The 18,727-nt window shown below is 37.1% G+C and overlaps 2 pseudogenes across 1 annotated transcript in view; both read left to right on the plus strand.

The window, feature by feature from the left end:
* The window catches only part of LOC109438214 (putative elongation factor 1-alpha-like 3 pseudogene), a 109,027-nt pseudogene extending 94,858 nt beyond the window's left edge, over positions 1-14,169 (plus strand). The window contains exon 2 of the transcript XR_016019952.1: positions 12,911-14,169. The product of XR_016019952.1 is annotated as a putative elongation factor 1-alpha-like 3 pseudogene (transcript). The remainder of the gene's footprint in view (positions 1-12,910) is intronic.
* Positions 14,170-16,413: 2,244 nt separating this feature from the next.
* LOC148754592 (elongation factor 1-alpha 1 pseudogene) lies at positions 16,414-17,194 on the plus strand (annotated as a pseudogene).
* The last annotated feature ends 1,533 nt before the right edge of the window (positions 17,195-18,727 follow it).

An 18,727-nucleotide genomic window follows, 5' to 3' on the forward strand; every position in this document is an offset into this window, starting at 1 on the left:
AAAAGATTGAGACATAATCATAGAACAGTAGAACACTTCCCTTCTCTCACACCTCACCACCATATTACTAAAGACCTATTTACAGCAGTTCCTTTTACCCAGTATATCATGTTCCACTTTCAAGAAAAAAATTACGGGGCATACCCAAAAGCAAAAAACAGAATTTGGAGGGGTGGCTGGTTAGTTCAGTTGGTTAGAGCGTGGTGCTAATAACACCAAGGTTGCTGGTTTGATCTCCGCATGGGCCACTGTGAGCTGCGCCCTCCTTAAAAAAAAATACTAAAACAGAATTTGGAGAGACAGAGTAAGCATCAGAAGCAGACCCACATATGGCTGAGGTGTTAGAATTATCACACCAGTAATTCAAAACCCCAATGATAATATGCTAAGGCTTCTAATATGTAAAGTATACAACATGAAAGAACAGATGGACAATATAAGCAGAGGGATGGAATTCCTAAGAACCATCTCCCACCCCATGCTAGAGATCAAAACACTGTAGCAGAAAGGAGGAAAGGCATTGTTGGATGTATTAAAAGACTGGACATGGCTAAAGAAAAAATGACTGAGAATTTTCCCAAATTAATGTTAGACATAAAAACACAATAACCAGGAAGCTCAGAGAACATCAAGCAGGATAAATGCCAAAATAAACCAAATAAATAAATCTAGGTAATAACATCTTTAAACTACAGAAAATTGAAGATAAAGGAAAAACCCTGAGGGAAGCCAGAAGGAGAAAAAAAACACCTTACCTACCAAGGAAAAAAGATAAGAATTACACCTGATATCTCCTCAGAAACCGTGCAAATAAGATGAGAGTGGAGTGAAATATTTAAAGTATTGAGAGAAAAAACCCAACCTAGATTTCTGTACCATGCAAAATTATACTTTAAAAGTTAAAAAGGAATGAAGACTTTTTCAGGCAAACAAAAATTGAGAAGAAAGACAAATACTGCATGATATTACTTATATGTCAAATCTAGAAAAGTCAAACTCATAGAAACAGAGAGTAGAATGATGGATACCAGGGGCTGGGGCTGGGAATGTTGGGGAGGTGTAGTTTGAAGGTTAGAATTTGCAACTAAAAATGAATAAGTCCTGGAGATTTAATTCACACCACAGTGATTATAGTCAATAATACTGTATTATAAAGCTCAGAGTTACTAAGAGACTAGATCTTAGTTGTTCTCACACACAAAAAATATGACAATAATGTGACATGATAGAGGTATTAATTAACACTACAGTGGTAATCATATTGTAATATATAAATGTATCAAATCAACATGTTGTACACCTTAAACTTATACAATGTTATATTGTCATTATATCTAAATTTTAAAAAATTAAGGAATTTGTTGCCAGTAGATCTGCCTTGCAAGAAATGTTAAAAGAAGTTCTTTACAGAGAAGGAAAACAATATAGGTCAGAAACTTGGCTCTACGTAAAGAAAATAAGAACTTTAAGGAAGGAATAAGGGAAGTTAAAATAAATACATTTTTGGGGGGCGGACGGGTGGCTCAGTTGGTTAGAGCCCAAGCTCTGGGCAATGGGGCTACCGGTTCGATTCCCACACGGGCCAGCGAGCTGCGCCCTCCGCAACTAGAATGAAGTCAATGAGCTGCCGCTGAGCTCCCAGATGGCGCAGTGGGTTGGAGCGCTTCCTCTCAAACACAAGGTTGCCGGTTTGACTCCTGCAAGGGATGGTGGGCTGCGCCCCCTGCAACTAACAACAGCAACTGGACCTGGAGCTGAGCTGTGCCCTCCACAACTAAGACTGAAAGAACAACAACTTGAAGCTGAACGGCACCCTCCACAACTAAGATTGAAAGGACAACAACTTGACTTGGAAAAAAAAAAGGCCTGGAAGTACACACTGTTCCCCAATAAAGTCCTGTTCCCCTTCCCCAATTAAAAAAAAAACAACACATTAAAAAAAAGTAGAATTGGAATACTTGTAAATATGTATTGCAAACTATAGGGCAATGACTAAGAAAGGTTTTAAAAAAGTTTAACAATATGCTAAGAAAGGAAAGAAAATGGAATCATAAAATACTCAATTAAAATAAAAAATGCAGAAAAATAGTGGAAGACAAAAACAGCATCAGTGACCAAGGGCAGCAAATAGAAAACAGTACAAACATGGTAGATATTAATCCAACTGTATTGGTAATCACTTTGAAGGTCTAAATGTACCAGTTAAAAAGCAGACTGTCAAATGGATAAAAAAACATGACACAACTATATGTTGTGTACAAAAAAACCCCATCTTAAATATAAAGAGACATAAAATTAAAAGCAAATGGATGGACAGTAGATGACTGGATAAAGAAGATATGGTAAATATATACAATGGAATATTATTCGGCCATAAAAAAGAATGAAATCTTAACATTTGTGACAACATGGATGGACCTGGACAGTATTACGCTAAGTGAAATAAGTCACAGAGGAAAAATACCATATGATCTCACTTATATGTGGAATCTAAAGAACAAAATAAATGAGGAAACAAAACTGAAACAGACACAGATGCAGGGAACAAGCTGATGGTTGGTTGCCAGATGGGAGGGGGTGGGGGCAGGGTGAAAAAGGTGAAGGGATTAAGAAGTACAAATTGGTAGTTACAAAATAGTCTCGGGGATGTAAAGTAAAACATAGGAAATATAGTCAATAATATGGTAATAACTATGTATAGTGCCAGGTGGGTACTTAATTGGTCAGAAGGACCACTCCTTAAATTATATAAATGTCTAACCACTATGATGTACACCTGAAATTAATATAAAATAATATTGTCAACTGTAATTCAAAAATTTAAAAAGGAGAAGAAAAGGTGAAGGGGAATAAGAGGTCCAAATTTCCAGGTATAAAACAAATAAGTCATGGGTACGTAATGTACAGCATAGGGAATGTAGCCAATAATATTGTGATAGCGTGGTATGGTGTCTGCTGGTTGCTCGATTTATCATGGTTATCACTTTTTTTAGGTATATAAATGTTGAGTAACTATTGAGTACTCCTGGAACTAATATAATAGTGTATGTTAGCTATATTTTAATAACAATCTTAAAATAAAAAATGAAGTGTTGTCATCTAATCTGAAAAATTAACCCTTGTTAAAGTGCTAATGAGGAAGGGCTATATTACAGAACAATTAAACTAGAGTCCTGGGGTTTCTCACATAATTTCAGTGTGAAGCCAGGATTAAGAACCACTAGACTCTATAGTAGTCTCTGGAAACAGATACTGAGAGTTACAAGTCAAGTAGAAAAGAGAGAATAGCATTTATATGGGCTAATAATCTCACACATCTTATTCCATCTATGTCAGTGGCTCTTTTTAGTATTTATCAGAATCACACCTGGAGGGATTGTTAAACCATATTTCTGAACCCCACTCCCAGAGTTTCTGATTCAATAGGTTTAGAGTGGGGCCCAAGAATTTGCATATCTAGCAAATTCCCATATAACGCTGATTCTGCCAGTCTGAGGACCACGTTTTGAGAACCAATGATCTATACAAAGGACCAGCCATATCCAGTTGAAAACAGTATTTTAAGATATGCTGCTGGTAGATGAGGGCAAAAGGGATCAAATTATATGGTCATGGAAGGAGAACTGATTCTGGGTGGTGAATATAGAATGTAATATATAGATGATGTATTACAGAATTGTACACTTGAAACCTATGTAACTTTACTAACAATTGTCACCCCAATAAACTTGAATTAAAAAACAACAACAACATGCTGCTTAAACATGACCAAGTGCGACTTATTCCAGGCATGCAAGGCCTATTCAGCATTCAAAAATTAATGTAAGGGAGGCCAGATGGCTCAGTTGGTTAGAGTGCGAGCTCTCAACAACAAGGTTGCCAGTTCAATTCCCGCATGGGATGGTGGGCTGTGCCCCCTACAACTAAGATTAAAAACAGCGACTGGACTTGGAGCTGAGCTACGCCCTCCACAACTAGATTGAAGGACAACGAATTGGAGCTGATGGGCCCTGGAGAAACACACTATTCCCCAATATTCCCCAATAAAATTTAAAAATTAATGTAATACATTACATCAGGTGATTAAAGAAGAAATATCATGATCATATCAATAGTCACAGAAAGTATTTGACAAAATCCAACATCCATATATGATTAAAAACTCTCAGCAAACTTTTTTTTTTTTTAAGGAGGGTACAGTTCACAGTGGCCCATGCGGGGATCAAACTGTCAACCTTGGTGTTATTAGCACCATGCTCTAACCAATGGAGCTAACCAGCTGCCATCAACAAACTTCTTAAGGCAGTTTAGGTTATTGATTTGAGATCTGTCTTCTTTTTCAGTGCAGATATTTACAGCTATAAATGCCCCTGTGAACAGAGTTTTGTTTTGTGTTTGTGTGTGCTTTCACGTTGACTCATCTCAATGTATTTTCTAATTTTCCTTATGATTTCTTCTTTGAGTCATTTGTTGTTAAACAATGTTTTCATTGCCATGTATTTGTGAATCTCCCAAATTTTCTTTTATTATTGAGTTCTAATTTCATTTTGTTATTGTCAGAGGACATATTTTGTATGATTTCAATTTTTTCAAAATTATTAACACTTGTTTTATAGCCTAACATATGGTCTATCTTGGAGAATGTTCACTTGAGAAGAATATGTATTCCACTGTTGTTGGGTAGCATGTTTTATGATGTCTGCTGGGTCTGCTTGGTTTCTAGTGTTGTTTTAAGTGTTCTATTTTCTTACTGGTCTTCTGTGTAGTTGCTCTATTCAGCATTGAAGGTGGGGTATTGGAGTCTCAAGCTCATGTTGATTTGCCTATCTCTCCCTTCAGTTCTGTCAGTTTTTACCTCACGAATTTTGGGGGTTTTATTGTTAGGTGAGTTTTCATTTCAATCATTGTATTTTTAAATTTCAGAATTTTTATTTGATTCATTTTTATTATTTCCATCTCTTTATTGATATTCTCTATTTGGTGAGATATTGTTCTCATATTTTCCTTTAATTCTTTAGGCATGCTTTCCTTTAGCTCTTTAAATATATTTAACATAGCTGTTTTAAAGTTTGTCTATTATGTCCAATTCTGGATTTCCTTAGGGACAGTTTTTGATTGCTAATTTCTTGCATACGGGTCATACTTTCTTGTTTCTCTGCATGTCGTCTAATTTTTTTTTTGAAAATTGGACATTTCAAATATTATGTTATAGTGTAATGTGGCAATTCTAGAAATCAGATCCCTCCACCAGGGTTTGTTGTTACTTCTGCTTTTAGTAGTTGTTTGTTTAGTGACTTTTCTGAACTAATTTTGCAAAGTCTGTATATTTATTGTGTGTGGCCACTAAAGTAGCTACTTGGTTACTTTAGTGGTCAGCTAATGATCTGACAGCATTTTCCTTAGATGCCTGGAACCAATAAGTCTCCAAATCTTTGCCTAGGGTCTGTGTGTGTGTGTGTGTGTGTGTGTGTGTGTGTGTGTGTGTGTGTGTGTTGGGGCATGCCTTCAACGCTCTACCAGGTAGTTTCCAACTCAGTCTTAGCTTTCAATTCCTGCTGATTCTCAGATTCTGTCAGAGGTGAGATCATAACCTTCTTAAATCTTTCTTGCACATAAGTAAAAAAAATAAAAATAAAAAAAAATTAAAAAATTAAAAAAAAAATAAAAGCCCTATGCATGTTTGTGGCCTTCCAGATTCTCAAAAATATGTTGAAGCTTTTTCAGAGCTTCTGTGTATGTATCATTCTTCAGCTTTTCATTTTAAGTTCCCTGGTTACTCTATTGTTTGCATCAACTGCTATCCATCACTTCAGGCTGATGTGATGTTAAAGCATTTGAGAAACCCCCCTCCATCACCTAGGTAGAAATGTTTAGCCTTGGGAGAGCTTGAGTGAGCTCAAAAAAAGGCAAGTCTTTCAAGTGGTGACTTCCAGGGACCCATTTGGTTATGACTGCTATTTGGGAGTGAAATTTTGAACAATCTCCAGCCCTCCTCTGCTTTCGCCAGTACTGAGAATGCAGGCTGTTATTTTTCAAAACTGCTGTGGAGCTGGGGAGAAGCTGATGGGATTAGGGTAAATTAAAATGCCACAAATCTTGCTTTTCTTGTCTAGATGCAGTCATACGTCTTGACTAAACACTCCCCCATGTTGCTACAAGCCTTCAGTTAGTTTCCAGAGTGCCAGAGAAGTTGATTTTGACAATTTTTGTCAATTTTTTTCATTGCTTTTATGAAGTAACAAAAGTTCAAAGTGCTTCACTGCAACATTTTCACTGATGCCTCCCTGCCTTTTTTGTTATAATTCATCTTATAATGGAAAATCATCCATTTTTTAAAAAGCAATGAGAAAGTTACCTTTTTGCACTTTTAAAAATTTGTTTTGTTAACCCAACTGTGGCTAGAATGGCATTGGTAATGAAATTCTTTACTTTTGAAGCCAAATGTGATATGCCATATTATTATTCCTTTAGAAAATCCTCACTGAAAAAGAAACAAAATTAAGAAATCAAATTTAATAGTCTGAATCAACATGTCCAGATCATATGTACAAAGAATCATAAATGTGTACAATGTTTTAAAGATGGTAAATTATATAGAAGCAAGAAAAAAGAAAAAAAACATTTTTTACCTACAATAGTTTCAGCTTTATATATTGCTGAGATTGTAACACATAAACTATTCCAAGTCAAAATTAAGACTGCCATAGCAATGAACCACATTGTATTCCATCTTTCTTTGATGATGCTGTAAGCTTAGAATAAAGTGTCAACTTGCCTTAACTTGGACTTCTTTACTACTTTTAAAAGTTAACTTGAAACATACTATTTCTATCATTTGGAACTGAGTTTTAGGCTATTTCCAAATCCTATACATTCTTCCTAAAAGAAATGATGAAAACTTCTGTGAAAAATTTACCTGCAGTAAGTCAGTAATAAAACTAATTGAAAGTCAAGTAACTTTAAATGCAAAATATCTGTGAATCTCTCACAGAATGTTTATATAATGACATAATTATTAACAGATCTGAAGTGGGATGTGGATTTGATTTCAAAATCTTTTATAAATTTTCTGTCGGAATATGTAAGTGTGTGTGTGTGTGTGTGTGTGTGTGTGTGTGTGTGTGTGTGTTAAAAAAACAGCTTGCCTTATTTGATATTAGCATGTCTTATATTTCCAATTAACAGTTAAAAAAGAGTTGGCCTAAATTTAATCAGATGTCGGTGAGCATCCAAATATTCACATGAAAACTAAATGCAAACGCTGGAGTGAAAAAAGCCTCCTTGCATGGAGGACTTGGCCACATGTCATAACTGAAACCTATGCGGAGACAAAATGTGCAGGATGCACTACATTTCTGTTCTCTGTACTTTCAGCACCCTCCAAAATATGACTCTCTTTGTGCAAAATGGTGATGCAAATTCTGTTGACAATATCTAGATTTCAGATGAAAATAGAAGCTCTGAAGACAGTCCCTGAGTCCTTTATCCTTAGATTTCAGAGACAGACAATACCTTCAGATATTAGTTTGGGGTCTAGAATTTTATGCCAGTTTGTTCTGTACATAGTATTTTACTTCATGGAAGAAACAGAGAGAGTGTTCTTATTATGATGATTAAAAAATAAAATGTTCAGCGTTCCCCTGAATGCAAAGCAAGTCATCAAGTCGTCATACAGTGAGTTAACATTCACAGCCGTAGTCCTCCAGACTTTAAGTATGAAGTAGACAGCATTGCCATGGTTACACATAAAGGAGAACTGCACAAAGCAAGCCCCATTGCACAGCGTTATGGGCATACTATGGTTAGTGCAGGAGGCAATTAGGAAGCTGTATGTTTAGAGGATGTGGGAATATGAAAACATGCCTTGTCACAGAATGGTCATGGCCCTCTCACACAATATATAAACTCTGTTGCAGGCTCATTCTTTAATGGTTCAAGGCATAATTAAGTTGAATTCTGACTTCACAGAGTCTCAGAATCTTTCATTTATTCAAGTATCAAATATTAATTGAGTACCCGCTATTTTCCAGGAATGGTTCATGGAGAAACCATTGGGCATTGGGGAAACAGCTATAAAGCACTTCCTTACCAGTGAAGATTACATTTAGAAGTTCTCTTCACATTATCAAGAAGCAGGATTTTACAAGTGAAATTGTAAATGAAGAATAGTGGAATTCATTTATCAATACAAACAATTACATTGCTCCCTTGCCATACCTTTGACACTGGGCCTTGAAGAGTTAATGGCATTTTTTTTTTAATTTGGGAGGTAATTTATTTGAAGTCAGAAAGTAATATTTTACAAAATAAATAATATATAGTTATAAATATGGATAAATTTTCTATTTTCAATATTAGACAAATAGCCAAATTCTTTACAAGGTTCTCGAGCCAGAACTTAATGAGATGCACCTGTAAGTAACCATCTTCTTAGACAGAACTTTAATCATGGGGTATTATATCTGAGACATACTAACCCCAAAAAATGTTTATCCATGATGTATATATCTGACAGTATCAGTGATTGATTCTATGTTGTAATGGTTATTTCAACTACTAAATGTGCAAGTACATTTTAGACATTCTCTAAGGGAACATTTTGCTTTGTGTTTTAGCAGGATAAAGCAATAATACTTTGATATCTTTCTTTTTAGGGCATTTACTCTTTTTTTTTTTACTAGTTTCAGGTGTACAAAACAATGTAATAGTTAGACATTTCACTCCTCACAAAGTGATAACCCCCCTCACCCAATCTATTGCCACTCTGACATCCTATACATCTATTACAATTCAATGGACTGTATTCCCTATGCTGTACTCCATATCCTGTGACTAAATATACATATTAAATTATAGTTAACATACAATATTATTCAGCTTCGGCTTCAGGTGTACACTGCAGTGGTCAGGCATCTACACCGTCCATAAAGTGGTCTCCCTAAAAAGACATGTGCCCATCTGACACCCTACAAAATCTTTACAAAAGTATTGATTGTATTCACCAAATAGTCTTTCGTATCCTCGTGGCAATGTTGTGGTTACCGATTGTGCTTTCTAATCCCCTCACCTTCTCCCTTATCCTCACCCCCCCTCTCATCTAGCAACCCTCAGTTTTTCCTCTATATCTCTGAGACTACTTCTGATTACTTTACTCATTTATTCAGTTCTTTAGATTCTATATATAAGTGAGATCATGTGGTATCTATCTTTCTCCGACTGACTTATTTCATTTAGCATAATGTTCTCTAGGTCCATCTATATCATTGCAAATGGTAGGATTTCATTCTTCTTTATAGCTGAGTAATACTCCATTGTATAAATGTACTACAATTTCTTTATCCAATTATCTATCAATGGGCATTTCGGTTGTTTCCATATCTTGGCTATTGTGAACAGTGCGGCAATAAACATAGGGATGCATATATGTTTTCGAATTAGTGTTTTGGATTTCTTTGGATAGATACACAGGAATGGAATTTCTGGGTCATGAGGTAGTTCCATTTTCAATTTTTTGAGGTACCTCCATAGTGGTTGCACCAATCTGCAATCCCATCAACAGTGCACAAGGGTTCCCTTTTCTACACAAACTCGCCAGTACTTGTTGTTTGTTAATTTAGAGTTAATAGCATTTAGATAGATAGCCATGGAAAGCCATTCTGATGAGAACAGCATGCATAGAGGCAGGACTAAATAGACTACATGAGAAACCCAGACTTCTTAAAACAAAATAACTTGAAGTTTTCAGTTTTCTAATAAAGAAATGGGCTGTTTTCTGTATAAATTTAATTTGTTTAAATGAGAAATAATATGCAAATATAAAATTGCCATATTTTACCAATAGACTTCTTCTCTAAAAATGCAGTCCAACATTTTGATCAAATGAAACATTGTGTATAAAAACATTTTGAAAAATTTTAAGTGTTCTAACAAATGCATTATTTATTCTTATCTTCCTTATCTGCTTTATCAGAGGAAGCAAGAATGAGAGCAAAAAGAAAACTGATGTGTTGGCCTCTATTTGGCTGTGTCTTCCTGAAACTGGAATATTTTCTGATGTTTTTTTTTCCCGCTATTTTTTTTTCACTTTTCCTTTCCTGTTTTCATTCATTCAATATATATTTAATGCATGCCTTGTTTTTGCCAGGTACTGTTATCTCTGATTAGGAATATATCAGTAAGCAAAGCAGACAAAAATTCCTGTGGTCCTACAGATTATATCGTAGTGGATAGAAATTGTTTATCAGATGATGACACATGCTATGGAGCTAAATTAAGTAGGGAAGCGATTAGGAAGTATGTATGTAGGGTGGGATGGAAGTTGTAATTATAAAGAGATGACCTCCTTGAAAAGGTTATGTTTTGACAAAAACTTGAAGGAGTGATCTATTTAGGTATCTGGAAGTAAAGTGTTCTGGGCAGAGGGAACAGCCAGTGCACAAGCTCTGAGGCAAGTTTATTCCATGATGTTCAAGGAACGACAAAGGAACCAATGTAGTAAGAGCAGAAGTGAAAGAGTTGAAGTCAAAGAGGTGTGTGTATGTTGGGGAAAGGGATGCAGGTGGTGTAGGGCCTTGTAGGCTTTTATACTGAGATGGAAAGCCATTATTCACTTTGTTTTTAACATGGGTCTATTTGATAATGCAATCTACAGGAAAGATTTGTAGGTTTTAAATGCCAATAACATAAACAGAAATATATCAAACAGTGACATTGGGGGAAATATAGAGCTTTGATTTCAACTCAGTGTGTAATATCTATTTGCAACCTGCCTTAATCAGAGAAAGGCCCTCAATCTACTACTTTGTGATAAATCTATCCACCTCTCATTTCTGCCAAATATAGTATCATCTGATTCATATTCACACCCTAATGTCTATAGCCCTTCCAAATATAAGGGGATTTAGGAGCAGAACACCATGCGTTTTCCCCAAGGGTCCCATATATTTCTTCATCCCCCTCCACTCCGTGCTCCACTCCTACTCTGGTGATCTAAGAGGTTTACCTCTCCCCCATACAAGCATGCAAGCTCCACAAGAGCAAGAGCCTTCTCTATCTTGTTCAACAAGATGTCCCAGAGGCTAGAAGAGTCTTCGACTAAAAGACTTTGTTGTATGAATTTATAAAAGAAAATGGTAGTCCTTCAAACATAGTAACTGAGAATCCCTAATCCAAGGGGACTCATATTTTAATATATCTTCAGGATACCTTTTTCAATCCAAATAGATGATTCTACTAAACAATAGTTGTATTAGTCATGGTTCTCCAGAGGGAAAAAAACAATAGAATATAGATGTATAGATAGAATTAGATATAGATATATAGGTATCCTGTTTGTTATATGTTAATTATTGTATATATTGATCATATTATATATATATATATATATATATATATATATATATATATATATATATATATTAGACTTGGCTTACCTGATTATGGAGGCTGAGTCTAGTAAACCATGGTTGTACTAGGATTCTCCAGAGAAATAAAAACATACAATAACATTTAATTTATAGGGGTGGCAAGCAGAAAGGGGGATGAGGACACCAGAGATCATGACACCTATTATACTATTTTTCTTAAGGATGTCTTATAGGGGAAATGGCAGTAAGAACTCAAATTGGGGAAAACAGGGTTTTGACATGAGACTCTCTAATACACTAGAACAGTGATAAAGTTTTCCTCTTCTCAACCTCCTTACCATCTAATCATTAGCCACCTCTCACTTCCCTCTGCTTGCTTCCCTCAGTGGTGCTGGAGTCTTCATATCTCACCTAGTCAACCAGAGAATTTGAGCCTTAGGAAATTCCTTGATAAACTGATTTACTTTTGTCTAATTGACAGCAACAAAGGGAGAAAATAGAGACCTTGCAAAGAATTGCAATCTATTCTTAACCTCTTTTGCAAGGCAGCTTGCTTGGGCTGAGAAGATAAGCAGCCTCTGTCCTGAGCTGTTTGTCGTAAGTATTGAGTTTAGTTGAAGAGTGACCATGTTTCTCTTGCTTTTTAATCATTTATCTTATCTTCTTTGATGTGTACTTATTTTTGTGTGTATTCTGGACATTGTTTTTGAAAAATTGTTCAGAGAAATTAATGTTCTCTTCCTCCAAAAGGGGTTTTCCATCAAGTGCTTGTTGACACTAGCAATTAGGGATCTCTTCAATCTAAGTCCAGGGATTGAGATAATGGTTTAAAGCTGAGCTGGAGTCTCATTGATAGACATTTTCTTTAGGTCCACTCTTCTACTAGAGTACATGCTTTTAGAATCCCACCCCTAGATGAGAATCTTTAGCCCCTGCTCACCCTCATCCTACCTTCAGCAGTCCCAGGACTTTAATCCCTGTCCACTCAACCCTGCAAAGCTGTTAAAAGTGCTACTCTCTGGCAACCACCAAACCATTGTCTGTGTCTATGAGTTTCTGTTTCTCATTTGTTTGTCTTGTTCCTTTGTTGCTTCTGGTTTATATACCACATATCAGTGAAATCACATGGTTCTCTGCTTTTTCTGTCTGACTTATTTCGCTCAGCATTACAGTAAGGGGGATCGAATATATGGTGATGGAGGGAGAGCTGACTCTGGGTGGTGAACACACAATGGGATTTATAGATGATGTAATACAGAATTGTGCACCTGAAATCTATGTAATTTTACTAACAATTGTCACCCCAATAAATTTAATAAAAAAAAAAGTATATTTAGATCTGAGTTAGAGTAACAGTTAGAAGTCTGGGATGGAAAATAAAGTCATTGGTGGAGATAGCATAAAGACTGCTAAATTAAGAGGTCATTATTTAAAATGACTTTGCCTCTAGATAGACATTAGTTTTTTAGTATAAATAATTTGTAAATACTTAAAAGCACGTTTGGTTGAAAATCTAAAAATATTTTTGCCTTTTTTGCTTCTAGGTGTAGTGAAAACCACCACTAAATCTAACCAAAATGGGAAAGGAAAAGACACACATCAACATCGTTGTCATTGGACGTGTGGATTCTGGCAAGTCTACTACTACTGGTCATCTGATCTATAAATATGGTGGGATTGACAAAAGAACCATCGAAAAATTTGAGAAGGAGGCTGCTGAGATGGGAAAGTGCTCCTTCAAGTATGTCTGGGTCTTGGATAAACTGAAAGCTGAATGTGTGTGTGGTATCACCACTGATATCGCCCTGTGGAAATTCAAGACCAGCAAGTATTATGTGACAATCATTCATGCCCCCAGACATAGAGACTTTGTCAAAAACATGATTACAGGCACATCTCAGGCTCACTCGCTATTCTGATTATCACTGCTGGTGTTGGTGAACTTGAAGCAAGTATCTCCAAGAATGGGCAGACCCATGAGCATGCACTTCTGGCTTGCACATTGGGTGTGAAACAACTAATTGTTGGTGTTAACAAAATGGATTCCACTGGCCTGCCTTATAGCCAGAAGAGATACGAGGAAATCATTAAGGAAGTCAGCACCTACATTAAGACAATTGGCTACAACCCTGACACAATAGCATCTGTGCCAATTTCAGGTTGGAATGGTGACCACATGCCGGAGCCAAGTGCTAACATGCCTTGGTTTAAGGGATGGAAAGTCACCCACAAAGATGGCAATGCCAGAGGAACCATGCTGCTGAAATCTCTGGATTGCATCCTGCCACTAACTCATTCAACTGACTAGCTGTTGCGTCTGCCCCTCCAGGATGTCTACAAAGTTGGTGGTATTGGTACTATCCCTGTGGGCCAAGTGGAGACCGGTGTTTTCATACCCGTCATGGTGGTCACCTTTGCGCCAGTCAATGTTACAACTGAAATAAATTCTGTTGAAATGCACCATGAAGCTTTTAAAAATTTTATTTATAAATTTGTTTTGCTGTTGTTGTTTGTTTGTTTTTAAAAATTTTTATTGGAGAACAGTATGTTTCTCCAGGGCCCATCAGCTCCAAGTTGTTGACCTTCAGTCTTGTTGTGGAGGGCACAGCTTTGCTCCAAGTCCAGTTGCTGTTTTCAATCTTTAGTTGCAGGGGGGCACAGCCCACCATCCCAGGTGGGAATTGAACCAGCAACCTTGTTGCTGAGAGCTTGCACTCTAACCAACTGAGCCACCTGGCCGCCCCTCAGAAAGCTCAGTGGCAGCTCCTTATTTTCAATCTAGGTGTGGAGTCAGACAGTGGGAATCGAATAGGCAACCCTGTTGTTCAGAACTTGCACTCTAAACAACTGAGCTATCCATCTGCTCTCACCATGAAACTATTTTTTTTTTCTTTTCTTTCTTTTTTTAGTTTTATTTTATTAAATTTATTGGGGTGACAATTGTTAGTAAAATTACATAGATTTCAGGTGTACAATTCTGTAATACATCATCTATAAATCCCATTGTGTGTTCATCACCCAGAGTCAGTTCTCCTTCCATCACCATATATTCGATCCCCCTTACCCTCATCTCCCACCCCCCACCCCCCGCCCCCCTTACCCTCTGGCAACCACTAAACTATTATCTGTGTCTATAAGTTTCTGTTTCTCATTTGTTTGTCTTGTTCTTTTGTTGTTTTTGGTTTATATACCACATATCAGTGAAATCACATGGTTCTCTGCTTTTTCTGTCTGACTTATTTCGCTCAGCATTACTCTCTCAAGATCCATCCATGTTGTCACAAATGTTCCTATACCATCTTTTCTTACCGCCGAATAGTACTCCATTGTGTATATATACCACAACTTCTTTATCTATTCATCTATCGAAGGACATTTTGGTTGTTTCCATGTCTTGGCAATCGTAAACAAAGCTGCAATGAACATTGGAGCACACGTGTCTTTATGGATAAATGTTTTCAGATTTTTTGGGTAGATACCCAGGAGAGGGATTGCTGGGTCATACGGCAATTCTATTCGTAATTTTTTGAGGAACATCCACACTGCCTTCCATAATGGCTGCACCAGTCTGCATTCCCACCAACAGTGTATGAGGGTTCCTTTTTCTCCACAGCCTCTCCAACACTTGTTACTATGTGTCTTGTTGATGATAGCCATTCTGACTGGGGTGAGGTGATATCTCATTGTGGTTTTGATTTGCATTTCCCTGATGATTAGTGATGTTGAGCATGTTTTCATATGTCTATTTGCCATTTGTATGTCCTCTTTGGAGAAATGTCTCTGCAGGTCGTCTGCCCATTTTTCAATTGGGTTGTTTGTTTTTTTGTTGTTGAGTTACATGAGTTCCTTGTATATTCTGGATACTAGCCCCTTATCGGAGGCACTGTTTGCAAAAATCTTCTCCCATTCAGTTGGTGGCCTCTTTATTTTGTCAATGGTTTCTTTTGCTGTGCAGAAGCTTTTAAGTTTCATATAGTCCCATTCGTTTATTTTAGCTTTTACTTCCATTGCCTTTGGAGTCAAGTTCATAAAATGCTCTTTGAACCCAAGGTCCATAAATTTAGTACCTATGTTTTCTTCTATGCAGTTTATTGTGTCAGGTCTTATGCTTAAGTCTTTGATCCATTTTGAATTAACTTTGGTACATGGTGACAAATAGCAGTCCAGTTTCATTCTTTTGCACGTGGCTATCCAATTCTCCCAGCACCATTTATTGAAGAGGCTGTCTTTGCTCCATTGTATGTTTTTAGCTTCTTTGTCAAAAATTATCTGTCCATATTTATATGGTTTTATTTCTTGGTTCTCAATTCTATTCCATTGGTCTATGTGTCTGTTTTTCTGCCAATACCATGCTGTTTTGATTATTGTAGCCCTGAAGTACAAGCCAAAGTCAGGAAGTGTGATACCTCCATTATTGTTCTTTTTTCTTAAGATTGTTTTGGCTATTCGGGGTCTTTTGTGTTTCCAAACAAATCTGATGATTTTTTTGTTCTATTTCTTTAAAATATGCCATTGGGATTTTGATGGGGATTGCATTGAATCTGTATATTGCTTTGGGTAATATGGCCATTTTAACTATGTTGATTCTTCCAATCCATGAGCACGGAATGTCTTTCCATTTCTTTGTGTCTTCTTCAATTTCTTTCAAAAATGTCTTATAGTTTTCAGCATATAGGTCTTTCACATCCTTGGTTAAGTTTATTCCTAGGTATTTTATTCTTTTTGCTACAATTGCAAAAGGAATTGTTTTTTGTATTTCTTTTTCTGAGATTTCATTGTTAGTATATAGGAAGGCAATGGACTTTTGTGCGTTGATTTTGTAGCCAGCAACTTTACTGTATTCGTTGATTGTTTCTAATAGCTTTTTGGTGGAGTCTTTAGGGTTTTCTATATATAGCATCATGTCATCTGCAAAGAGTGATAATTTAACTTCTTCATTCCCAATTTGGATGCCTTTTATTTCTTTCTCTTGCCTGATTGCTCTGGCAAGGACTTCCAACACTATGTTGAAAAGCAGAGGTGATAGGGGACATCCCACACCATGAAACTTTGAGTGAAGCTCTTCCTGGGGACAATGTGGGCTTCAATGTTAAGAATGTGTCTGTCAAAGATGTTTGTTGTGGCAATGTGGCTGGTGACAGCAAAAATGATCCACCAGTGGAAGCAGCTGGCTTCATGATGCTGGTGATTATCCTGAACCATCTACGCCAAATCAGTGCCGGAAACACACATAGGCTGGGCTGTTACACAGCTCACATTGCCTGCAAATTTGCTGAGCTGAAGGAGAAGATTGATCATCGTTCTGGGAAAAAGCTGGAAGATGGCCCCAAGTTTCTGAAATCTGGTCATGCTGCCATCACTGCTATGGTTCCTGGCAAGCCCATGTGTGTTGAGAGCTTCTCTGACTACCCTCCTCTGGACCGTTGTGCTGTTCATGACAGGAGACAGACAGTTGCTGTGGGTGTCATCAAAGCAGTGGCCAAGAAGGCAGCTGGAACTGGCAAGGTCACCAAGTCTGCCCAGAAAGCTCAGAAGGCCAAATGAATATTATCCCCAATACCTGCCACCCCAGTCTTAATCAGTGGTGGAAGAATGGTCTCAGAGCTGTTTGTCTCAATTGGCCATTTAAGTTTAACAGTAAAAGATTGGTTAATAATTACAATGCATCATAAAACCTTCAGAAGGAAAGAAGAATGTTTTGTGGACCATTTTGTGTGTGGGGGGCAGTTTTAAGTTATTAGTTTTTTTGTTTTTTTTTTTAATTAAAGTTTATCGGGGTGACAATTGTTAGTCAAGTTACATAGATTTCAGGTATACAATTCTGTATTACATCATCTATAAATCACATTGTGTGTTCACCACCCAGAGTCAGTTCTCCTTCCATCACCCTATATTGGATCCCCCTTACCCTCATCTCCCACCCCCCACCCCCCTCACCCTCTGGTAACCACTAAACTATTGTCTGTGTCTATGAGTTTTTGGTTCTCATTTGTTTGTCTTGTTCTTTTGTTGTTTTTGGTTTATATACCACATACCAGTGAAATCATATGGTTCTCTGCTTTTTCTGTCTGACTTATTTCGCTTAGCATCATACTCTCAAGATCCATCCATGTTGTCACAAATGTTCGTATATCATCTTTTCTTACTGCTGAATAGTATTCCATCGTGTATATATACCACAACTTCTTTATCCATTCATCTATCGAAGGGCATTTTGGTTGTTTCCATGTCTTGGCCACCGAAAATAATTATTAGTTTTTAATAATTAAAATCAATACTTTTTAATAGAAATAACTTGACCAAAAATCTGTCACAGAATTTTGAGACCCATTAAAACAAAGTCTAATAAGAAAAAAATATATTTCTGAAAGTGCATTTAGATTATTTTACTTGACTATCATTCAATTTCGTTGTAAATATTTATGAGCAGTATTATATGACATTACATGAGATTCTTTTTAAAGAAAAAAAATCTTATCTCTCAAATTAGTATCTCTGTCTTTCTTCTCAAACTCTAACTCAAAACCCTAAGACTTCTATACTGAAGTATTTTCCTACTTTTTAGAAAAGCCACAGTAGCTTTTTCATAAGGGGGAAAACAACATGCTCCATCAGATTAAATCTCTCTTATTGATGCTTCTCTTTGTCTTTAGTTGCATCAGAGCACCAAAAATAAATTATAGGGGCCGGCCCGGTGGCTCAAGCTGTTGGATCTCCGAGCTCCTAATGCCGAAGGCTGCTGGTTCGATTCCCACATGGGCCAGTGGGCTCTCAACCACAAGGCTGCTGGTTCGACTCTCCCACTCCCACAAGGGATGGTGAGCTGTGCCCCCTACAACTAAGATTGAACACAGCACCTTGAACTGAGTGGCTGCTTAGCTGAGCTGCTGGCTGGCTCAGCTGGTTGGAGTGCAGGCTCTCAACCACGAGGTTGCTGGTTCGACTCCCACAAGGAATGGTTGGCTGCACCCCCTGCAACTAACAACGGCAAGTGGACCTGGAGCTGAGCTGTGCCCTCCACAACTAAGATTGAAAGGACAACAAATTGACTTGGAAAAAAACCTGGAAGTACACACTGTTCCCCAATAAAGTCCTGTTCCCCTGCCCCAATAAAGTCTTTTAAAATCAATCAATCAATCAATCAATCAATCAATCAAATATGGATCTTCCCAATGGCTCCTACATTTAGGCTTCTGAGAGGTACTAGAGAAAATCTTAGAACACACAAATATTTGCCAGTGGAAATACAAGACCTCCAAACTCAATTAGGTCACTAACTAGTTGGTCCCTGGATCACTCATTATCCTGTTTCTAGAACAGCTATTTCAAACTTTTACCATTTTTATTAAGTCCTCAACTCA

The sequence above is a fragment of the Rhinolophus sinicus genome, chromosome 18 (genome assembly GCF_057876585.1).
Source record: "Rhinolophus sinicus isolate RSI-liver-muscle chromosome 18, RSI-T2T, whole genome shotgun sequence".
Classification (NCBI taxonomy): Eukaryota; Metazoa; Chordata; class Mammalia; order Chiroptera; family Rhinolophidae; genus Rhinolophus; species Rhinolophus sinicus.